The sequence below is a fragment of the Panicum virgatum genome, chromosome 4K (genome assembly GCF_016808335.1).
Source record: "Panicum virgatum strain AP13 chromosome 4K, P.virgatum_v5, whole genome shotgun sequence".
NCBI lineage: Eukaryota > Viridiplantae > Streptophyta > Magnoliopsida > Poales > Poaceae > Panicum > Panicum virgatum.
Window position 1 is genome coordinate 5,699,484 of NC_053139.1, and position 10,175 is coordinate 5,709,658.

The window sequence follows — 10,175 nt, forward strand, 5'->3', positions numbered from 1 at the left end:
GATTCTTCTTGGAGATAGTCGGATCTTCATATGTCATTAGTGTTGGTACCTCAGATCACTACTCCCTCCATTCCAAATTATAAGACATCCCGAGAATCTTTGAAAGTCAAAGCAATCTCAAGTTTGATCAAGATTATAGAGAGAAATATAAAGATTTATGATATCAAATTGATGTACTATAAAATATAACTAATAAAGAATCTAATAGTACTTAGTTTATATAATAAATGTTATTATTCTATTATATAAATTTGGTCAAACATAAAAAACTTTGACTCTCTAAGATTGTTGGAATGTCTTATAGTTTGGAACGGAGGGAGTACAACATAGATGACTATTGCAAAACTGTCACGCGCTCCATCTCAGCTGCATTTGTTATTGTGTGCAGGAACGCTGCACTTGTTGCGTGGCCACCTGATGCCTGCATGCTCACGGAGGTTGGGAGCTGCTTTTGTCGCTAGTCACCTGATAACGTGTTACTTGGCTCCAATGTCAGAAGGATAGTCCAGAATTATCACGACTCTATGGCCGTGATCGTCTATTGGCTTCCATGATTTCTTCACGTAAACACGGGGCTTAAATTTTAATACTTTTGGAGGACAGCGAGGGCAAGTAAATAGATGCTTTAGACTCCCGTGATCTTTTTTTTTTCTCCCGTGATATAGGTGGGTGGCTGAATTACATTGGTGTGTCATTGGATTTAAGAGAGAATCATATTAATATGGAGACTAAATGAGGGAGTTGTAGTTGATATGGATTCTTAGGACTACTCTATAATATGAAGACTGAATAAGGGAGTTGTAGTTGATATGGATTCTTAGGACTACTCTATAATATGAAGACTGAATAAGGGAGTTGTAGTTGATATGGATTCTTAGGACTACTCTGTACCGTTAGATCTTCATAAAATCCAACGGTGCAAATTCTTCTCTTTTTTAGATTAACGCGAGAATTTCTAGACTCTCTCGACGAACGTGGTGGCTTCTTTTAACACTATTGTATTAAAATAATAGATAATAGATACCCAAATACCAGTCCAGCCCAGTGTGGCAACCACAAGTGCGTTTTGAGCCTGGGCGGTCTGAAAAGAGCTCACCAAACAAAGATGTTCTCTTTTTGTCCAGCATTCTGGATTCACTGTTCCAGCGGAGAGCAGGAGAAAAAGAACAGCTAATGAAAAGAGGTGCCTATAGAGGAAATTTTCTTCCAGGAACATAAAAAGCGGCAGCAGTCAATTCTATTTACCAAAAACAGATACTGATACGTAGTCAGTGGAATTCAAACAAATCGCACAACTGACTTCTCCCAAAGCAACATGCTTACACACTATCTGTATCTGTGATCGCCATGACTGCTTGATGAGACCGAATTTAACGCCCGGACTCCAGAAGCCCCTGCACGATCCTCTTCTCCATGCTGAAATTACCGGAGCCGATCATCTCCAAGCTGGCCACGGAAGATTCCCCCCCCAAGCAGGCTCTCCATCTCTTCAGGGTTATGTTGCGCAGGCACCCACGGGTGCTGCACGACCTTGCTCAGCCTGTCCAGCTTCTCGGCGACATCTCTCATTGGTGGACGCCTATCGCCAACCATGTCCAGGCACTGCCTCGCAAGCTCTGCAACCTCCTCCAGCAGCTCGATGTCGTTCTCATTCTTGATGCGGCTGTCAATGATGTCCACGAGTCTGCCCTCCTTCACGGCGCATAAGAAGTGTAGTGCAAGGCTCCTCTCATTTTCAGGACCTTCAAGGTTGAGCGCCTTCTTGCCGGTGAGAAGCTCCAAGAGAACACCACCAAAACTGTAGACATCGCTCTTATCTGTCAGCTGGCACGTCTGCATATACTCTGGGTCTAGGTACCCACAAGTCCCTTGCACTAGTGTGACAAACTGAGATTCATCAGTTGGTGCCAGTATCGAGGCCCCAAAGTCTGATACCTTAGCTGTAGTTCTCATCGAGGAGTATATTCGATGATTTGACATCACCATGAAGGATTGGAGGTGAAGCCCATGAATGCAGGTAAGCTAAGGCTAGAGCAGACTCAAGGGCAATGTGTAACCGAGTCGAGAAGGGGATGTTATGGCAGCCATTGTCACCATGGACGAACTGAAACAGTGTGCCGTTGGGGATGAACTCATAGACCAGCATTGGAACCTCTACTTCAAGACAGCAGCCCAGTAGCTTAACGATGTTCCTGTGGTTAATCTGGGAAAGGATGATCATCTCTTTGCCAAACTCCTCCTTTTGCTGCTCACTGGTCATCGATACACACCGTTTGACTGCGATCAGACTGCCTTCCTTGAGTGTGCCCTTGTAGACTGTGCCATGGCCATCACGGCCAAGGATGTTCTTGTTGTCGAACTTATCTGTTGCCTCAATGAGTTCTGCTTCAGTGAAGAGGGAGAAGGCAATTCCTTGCTTTAAGCTTATCTCCTGCAGCAGAAGCATCCCGCCATGCTGTTGGAAATACTTCTGCTTGATCTTGGCCAACTTCTTCCTTTCATGGAACAAGTACGTGCAGGTGATGGCTATGACCACAGTTGCAGCCCCGATACTTGAACCTGTGAAGTTTTCAGATAGTTACTAACTTACTATTAGTACAAATTTTAATAATGTGCAAACATGGATCTAGATAAAATAGATTGTGTTTACCCACAGCTAGTGCCACGACATTCAAGGATCTTCGCGATGGACAAGAGAAACCACCAGGTACGTTGATGCAGCCGGCGCATGGAGGTTTGTTGGCAGCACACTCATCGATATCTGCGTACACAGTATGATACTTCAAGAGTTAGAGCTATGTTCTCCAACGATTGAATAAGTTAGCATGTAAAATGCTTTATGAAATTCTTGTGAGGAATTATTTATTGTAAATACACACACCAATCAAAAGGTATACTTGCAATACTGACCTTGGCATCCATGAGGAAGATAAGGATTACCCTTGTATCCTTTGATGCAGTTACAGAGGTAACCTGAGCCTCTGCTGGAATCAACACACATGCTGCTAGTGCTGAGGCAAGCATATGAATCATTTTTCTTCCTCGCAACATCACACGTCTCGTTACCCACTGCCCAGTTCAAGGTCACTGGGACTCGACCAGCGTGCTCATCGAAAAAAGCTGTGGTGTTCAGATATGTTGTGTTGAACCGAAATGAGTTAGACTCCATAAGCACAGCATAGCCCCGGTACTCTGCCCTGCCTGTGATGCTTCTATTTGTATATTAATCTGTAGTGTTGTACAGTGGATTGAAATACACACCATCGTTGGACATGTCCTCAGTGAGTGCAACACGGCAGCAGCCGGCACCACGGCACATCCCATCTTGTGCCATAAGGTTGTTGTAGGGTGAGGACCGAGACACACCCAATAATCACATGCTGCATAAACATGAAGATTTAACTTATTAGCAGCCTAAAAAGTACCAATCCATGGTACAGAAGAATTAAAACATGAAGATAACCATATATAACCATAAATGAATTTTTGTTGTACACAGAGCTTACTCACAACATTGTCTGTCATGTATGCGAGAGTGTTGACACCGATAACCGTAAACATGTTGGACTTCCCTGAATAGAGAAATGGCGTGTTGGAGAGATTCCTGCCCCATATATCCTGGTCGATCTCCTTGCTCAACGGGTTGTAGGACATGGTTGAGATGTGTTTCATGATCCGAACCTGACCTTCGGACAGAAATATAGTCTGCACCGGAATTTCTCCAAAGAATTTCAAGATGCTGTGGCCATCCATCTTGCTGCAACTGAGCTCAAATCCTTCCATTGCGCAGCCGGCACCAATCCCAAATGGATATGAAATGTTCACATCACCACACCGCTTCAGGCAGCTGGGTCCTGGCAGAGTCATCGCCTTGGTTTGGAATTGCAGAGCAACTGTGGAACTGAAGAGTAGCAGCAAAAGCATAGGGATTCTGTCAGTGGGGGTCGTCAGTGGGGGTTGTTAAGGGTATTAGAGTCATTTCCTATAGTCTAGGGTTCCCTCATGTACTCTCTATATATGCACCCCTATGGGCCTCAATACAACTGATCCATTCTCCCTTTCTCATTCGTAACATGGTAACAGAGCAGGTTTAGATCGAGAGCCTCCACCCTTCCCGTTGCTGCGCTGCCCCCGGGAGGATCTCCATCTCCCGAGGGGCAGCATCGATCTCCACTTTTTTTCCCCCTTCCATCGTCGTAAGCACCAGCAGCCCGCCGTGCGCCCGTTCTCCGCGCCGCCTTCTTCAGCAGCAGCAGTCGTCGTCGCCGCTCCCTCATCCTCGCCCGTCGCGGCCTCCTCGTCCCCGTCCCCGTCCGCGCGCCGCCAGTCGCGGCCGCGCACTACCTCCTCCGCCATGGCAGCCGCCGCCGGCTCCTCGGGTCAGATCCGGCCCTTCCCGAGCTGGATCCGTCCCGTGGGGGGGCGGATCTCGGCCATGGCGGCCCGTCGCCGTCCGTCCGGCCGCGCCGCGTCCGTCGCCCGTCGCCTGTCGCCCGTCCTCCTCCGGCCGGCGGCCTCCTCCGTTGTCCGTGCGCCGTCCATCGTCCACGCGCCTCCTCCCGCCGTCTCCTCCGCCTCTCGTCGCCGTCCTCCCCTCCAGCGCGGTCTGCAGCTCGTTGCTGCCCGTGTGGGAGAGGCTGGAGCAGAGGAGACGGGCGAGCGCATGGTGCCCCCTTTTTTTTTTGTTCCCCTGCTTGCTGCTGCTATCATCTATAGTCTACACCATATTTCGCTGCTGCTGCTATCACATCTAGTGTGTTGAGGTCCATTTCCTTCCCATTGCATCTGTGTCAAAGTCTAGGGTTCATCCAAGTCCAATTTCATGCTCAAAATTCATAGAAGCTGTGCCAGTCCACATAATCTTTGTCAATTGACCAATTATCCTTCATATTATGGTTGGCTAAGTCACGTCGATTTAGCTAATCTTATCGTTCTTGATGCGACCTTGCCTCTTGGTCTCTTTCGTAGCCGTCTTGCTACACGTCATGACCAAAGGCCATATTTGTCGTCATCATGACATCGTCTCACTGCCTGCCGTTTTGCAGCAGTGCACTGCTTGCCGTCTTGCAGCAGTGGCTTATGCATCATCCATTTGGTTCGATTTGACGCATCTCACACATTGTCAAGTTGAAAGTCTCCAAAGCAAGCTTCCCGTCGAAGAGTCGATGTACTGGTTTGTGAAGACTTGGTTGGTTCACCACTTGTGGAGGAGATCGTTCTACAAGACATGTTCAGGAGCTGCACGCTTCAACGACATCCTTGTTGTTTTAGGACTTTGGATGTATTAGTCATGTATTAGTGTTTTTCTTATTCTCTTTCAACTCATGTACTTAGTACCACTCTTCAAATGCAACGCCATTGTATTCACGTTGCATTTGAGGGGGGGTGTTAAGGGTATTAGAGTCATTTCCTATAGTCTAGGGTTCCCTCATGTACTCTCTATATATGCACCCCTATGGGCCTCAATACAACTGATCCATTCTCCCTTTCTCATTCGTAACAGGGGTCTTGTAGTAGTAGTAGTGTAGTGGTACATAGTGTGTGCTATATTGTGTCACAATTTCTGCTTTGGTTGATGAGCAAATATGGGTAATTGGTCTCTATATATACTAGTCTGGTGTTTACTTTCCCAACGAAGCGCAGCTCTTCTGCGTTTTTTTTTTTAAAAAAAACTTTCCCAATCAGCCACCCTTTTTATTTTTGCTGCAAAATGCTGTTATTATATGGTGTCCATCAAATGCATGCCACGGTTTTGGGCACTTTGACAGGGTCGCGGCTGTCTAATTCAGTGAAGCATCTTACAGCTCCAACTTCTAAATCAGAAATAAATATTGAAAACTCCTTCAAGTGATGAGTCAAACAATTAGATGCTACAGCGATGGTGATGGAAGGGTCATCGCAGAAACATTCAACAATAACTGGCAGCTCTACATGCTCAACCTTTATATAAAAAGTTAACAATGTGCTGTATAACTCGTGAAGTCTATGGTGAAGTAACTGGACTCTTCTAAAATATTGTTCACTTCTCATTGAGCAAACAAAAATTGGAATTAGAAAGCATTTCATTTGGGCGCGTTTCCTAAATTTATTTGGATTGGACAAGAAATTCCATCGACTAGGACTTATTTGGTATACAAATTACATAGATTAAAGGTCACACATCTGCAATAGGCATCTATATAGGTAAAAGAAAGTTTTCCAAGTGACCAAAATCACCACCGCTGGAGCACATTAATGCATGTAACTTGTGTTGTTAGGATGTTGCTGTCCAAGTTTCCATTGTAAAAAGAAAGTCAGTGCAGTTCCACATCTACTACAATGCGCCTATTCGTGTTAGGTATCGGATTCGATAAAGAATGCGGTCTGAATTGTCTACATACGGTAAAGTTCTGAACCCCTCAAGGGACATGACGGTTTCTACTCAGCGCCAGCGAAGCATCTTCCTGTTACTCCCAGACTTCCTTCTCCAGGGCAAAAGGCCAATCAATGACACATAGTAAACACGGCCTTGCTAACGGTTCTTCAGATAATTTTATGAAATGAGACACTGGCAGTTCAGCTGCCAAATTTTGTTCCGCCATGACCTTGCTGAAGGTTCTTCACAGAAGCTAATGAGTGATATTCCTAGATAACACACTTGACTTTCCCCCATAAAGACACACATACACACAACAGCAGCAGCAACTAAACACTAGCATCCAAGTCTCCAACTAGATTGTTACACTAACCAGACTTGTTCCCCGGGCGCACTGAATCATCCAACAAATGCTTTTCAAAAAAAAAAAACATCCGACAAATGCTGCTACTGTGACCTCAGTGGGAGGAAAAACTTTCGCCTAAGAAAACAACGGTTGCACTTGTTCGGAACTACACAAGAGCCAAACAAAAGAAACATCAGTGACGTGCATGAATTGAACAAAACCGTTGTGGATTAGCTTGGCTAGGTCAAGAACTGTAGCCTGTAGGTGTCACGCCTCACTTTAACTAATACAACAGAATGTGGAGTCCTTGGGGACTAGGAGACGGGGAACATTTCAATTTTCAATCCTTTGATTTTGCCGACAGAAAGCAGCTTTTTTTTTTGAAACGAAAAAGCAGCTTAATTTAGTCCTCGGTGGATTGGTATTTGGGGAGATTGAGAGGGTGTTTCCTGCTTCGTACGAGAAGCAACTGATAGAAGGACCGCGGTATTGAGATTTGGGAGTAGAAATCAGCCTAACCTGGCGCTGACCGTCGCTGCCCCCACACCGTCGCGCGCCGTGGCCGCCATGGCTGCTCGCGTCCGGCCAGTCGTCGCCTACGGACGCCGAGCCCGCCCTTCAAGCTTAGACGTCGTCGTCCACCCGCGGCCATCGCACTCGAGCGGCGTGCCCACTGCCCCCGCGAGCTTCGGCGCGTCCCGTGCCCCGCGGCCGTGTTTCGCTCACCGTCGGGACCATCGCCGCCGTGTATTCGACGGTGAGCATGGGGAGACGGGACACTGGCCTCCGTCGGAAGCATTGCGGGGCCTGCAAAGTTTGCGTCTGGACTCACTGGGCTAAGCTCTAGTTGGGCCATCCGATTATTTCTCCCACAATTTACTTTGGGCCCAGTAAAAATGCATATCGAGCTTAATGAGGCCAGGCCCAGTTTGCTTCGTAATTAATCCTTTGACCAGCGTGTTTCTAGCAGTTTATCCCAGCAAGCCGATGGCAAATTCGACAGATTGCTTTACAAGACAAAAGGTTGTACAACATTGGGAAAGTTAACAATGCCCTCAACTAGGAGTTTGGTACCAAAATTACATAAATTAAATGTTTGCACATGTGCAATAGCCATACATGCAGGTGAAAATTTCCTAGTGACATTTTCATCGCCACTGCTGGAGCTCAATAAGTGAATGTAACCGTGTTGTTAGGTGCCTAACTCAATGCAGATTGTGGTTTGAATTGGCTACTAATTAGATGATCATTAGCTCATTTTTTTATGACATTACATTACATGGTAGGTTTCTGAACCCTTCAACAGGGCTATGGCCATTTCTACTCAGTGAAGTATCTTCTTGTTCCTTCCTGACTTCCTACTCCAGGGGAAAAGGTAAATCAAACACCACAAACAGCACTTTTTGTAGATCGTGGCCTTGCACGAGGTCTTTGGAGAATTTTATGAAGTGAGAAAGGAAGTCAAATTCTCGAAATTTGATTTGATGTGGATTATTTTGGCTAGTTGAAGAACTGTAGGGTTCACGCCTCAATTGGTGGACCAACTAGAACAGGGGGACTTGATTTTCCTGACTGAAAACTGCTTCGCTTTCACCCAAAACTTAACTGACAGTCTGACACAGACTGTTCCTCCCACAAGTGCTGCTAATCAGCTAATGCGACACCCATGGAAGAAAGAACTTAAACCGTTGAAATTGTTCAGACTGGGATTAACACAAACGCCGAACAAAAGAAACAGCAGTGACGCACATGAATTGATCAAAACTGTTGTGAAAACAACCTGCGCTGCCGCTCCCCAAATTTGATGTGATATGGATTCCTTTGTCCAGGTCAAGAACTGTAACGTTCACGCCTACCTTAATAATTCAACACATAATGTGGACTGCCAGGGGACTAAGACACTAGGAACAGTTAGATCCCCCGATTTCCCCGCCCGGAAGCAGCTTAATTCAACAATCCTTGGTGGTCTGGTCACTGGTATTCGGGGATCAAGAGGTGTCTCGTAACGGGAGCAGCTGATAGAAGATTGCGGCATTGAGATTTTGCAGTAGAAGCAGCCTAACCTGGCGCTCCCCGGCGCTGTCCCTCCCCGTCGAGCGCCGTCATGCCCTCTAGGCTTCTGCGTCGTCGCCAACCCGCGGCCATCGCAAGTCGAGCGGGCATGCCCTCGCGGACTACGGCGCGTGCCGTGCTCCGCGGCCGCGTTCCGCTCACCGTCGGGAGCATCGCCGCGCTCTGTTCGATGGACACGGCCGCACAGGGAGAGTGGGAGACGGAAACCTCCGTCGGAAGCATAGCGGGCCTGCAAAGTTCGTGTCTGGGCTCGCTCACTGGCTGAGCTCTAGTTGGGCCACCCGATTATTTCTGGCACAATTTATTTTGGGCCCAGGAAACACACTTTGTCAAGCATAATGAGGCCAGGGCCGTTTTGTTTCCTAAATCCTTCATCCAGCATACCTCTTTTTGCTGTGTGCGGAGGGTTTCTCTGCCTTGCTGAATCAAGCTGAAGCGGATGGGAGATTGCAGGGGGCTAAAGTGTGCCAGGGCGCTCCAAGCGTGTCACACCTGCTGTTTGCAGACGATTCCCTAATTCTGTGTATGAGGACTAAATTAACAGAGTATCCTTGATATGTATGAGGAAGGCTCTGGTCAAAAGATTAACAGAGATAAGTCTGCTGTCCTGTTCAGTCCAAATACGAGCACTGAATGCCGAGAGGAGGTGATGCAAGCACTGAATATTCAGCGTGAAACGATGAACGAGAAGTATCTTGGGCTGCCAGTATTTGTGGGGCATAATAGAAAGAATGTGTTCTCATACCTGAAGGACCGAGTTTGGGCTAGAATACAGGGATGGAAGGAGAAAATGCTGTCGAGAGCTGGCAAAGAGATTCTGATCAAAGCAGTTGCACAGGCTATTCCAACTTTTGCCATGGGATGCTTTGACATCACAAAGGAACTGTGTGATGAGATGAGTTCCATGATATGCCGCTACTGGTGGAGCTGTCAGGATAATGAGAAGAAGATGCATTGGATCAACTGGAAGAAATTAACGGAGTCGAAGGAAGAGGGAGGTTTGGGTTTCCGGGATATTCATGCTTTCAATCTCGCGATGCTCGCCAAGCAAGGGTGGAGACTAGCACAGAATCCTGAATCTCTATGTGCAAGAATCCTGAAAGCGAAATATTATCCAAATGGCGACGTGCTGAAGGCGCGAGCTGGCAATAATCCTTCGTATACTTGGAGGAGTATTTTGAAAGGAATCGAAGTGCCGAATAGTGGGATAATTTGGAGAGTGGGTAATGGCAGGAGCATTAACATTTGGCGTGATCCGTGGCTATCAAGGTTCTGGTCGAGGTTACCCATTACACCAAAAGGACAGAACGTTCTAACGATGGTGGAGTGGTGGACGAGCTGATAGACCCAGTTACTGAATGGTGGGATGAGGAGCTAATACGTGATGTGTTCTGGCCGGAG

General features: G+C 46.9%; 1 pseudogene; it reads right to left on the minus strand.

Moving 5' to 3' along the window:
* Positions 1-1,113: 1,113 nt before the first annotated feature.
* Positions 1,114-7,493, minus strand: LOC120702750 (annotated as a pseudogene).
* Between the last annotated feature and the right edge of the window lie 2,682 nt (positions 7,494-10,175).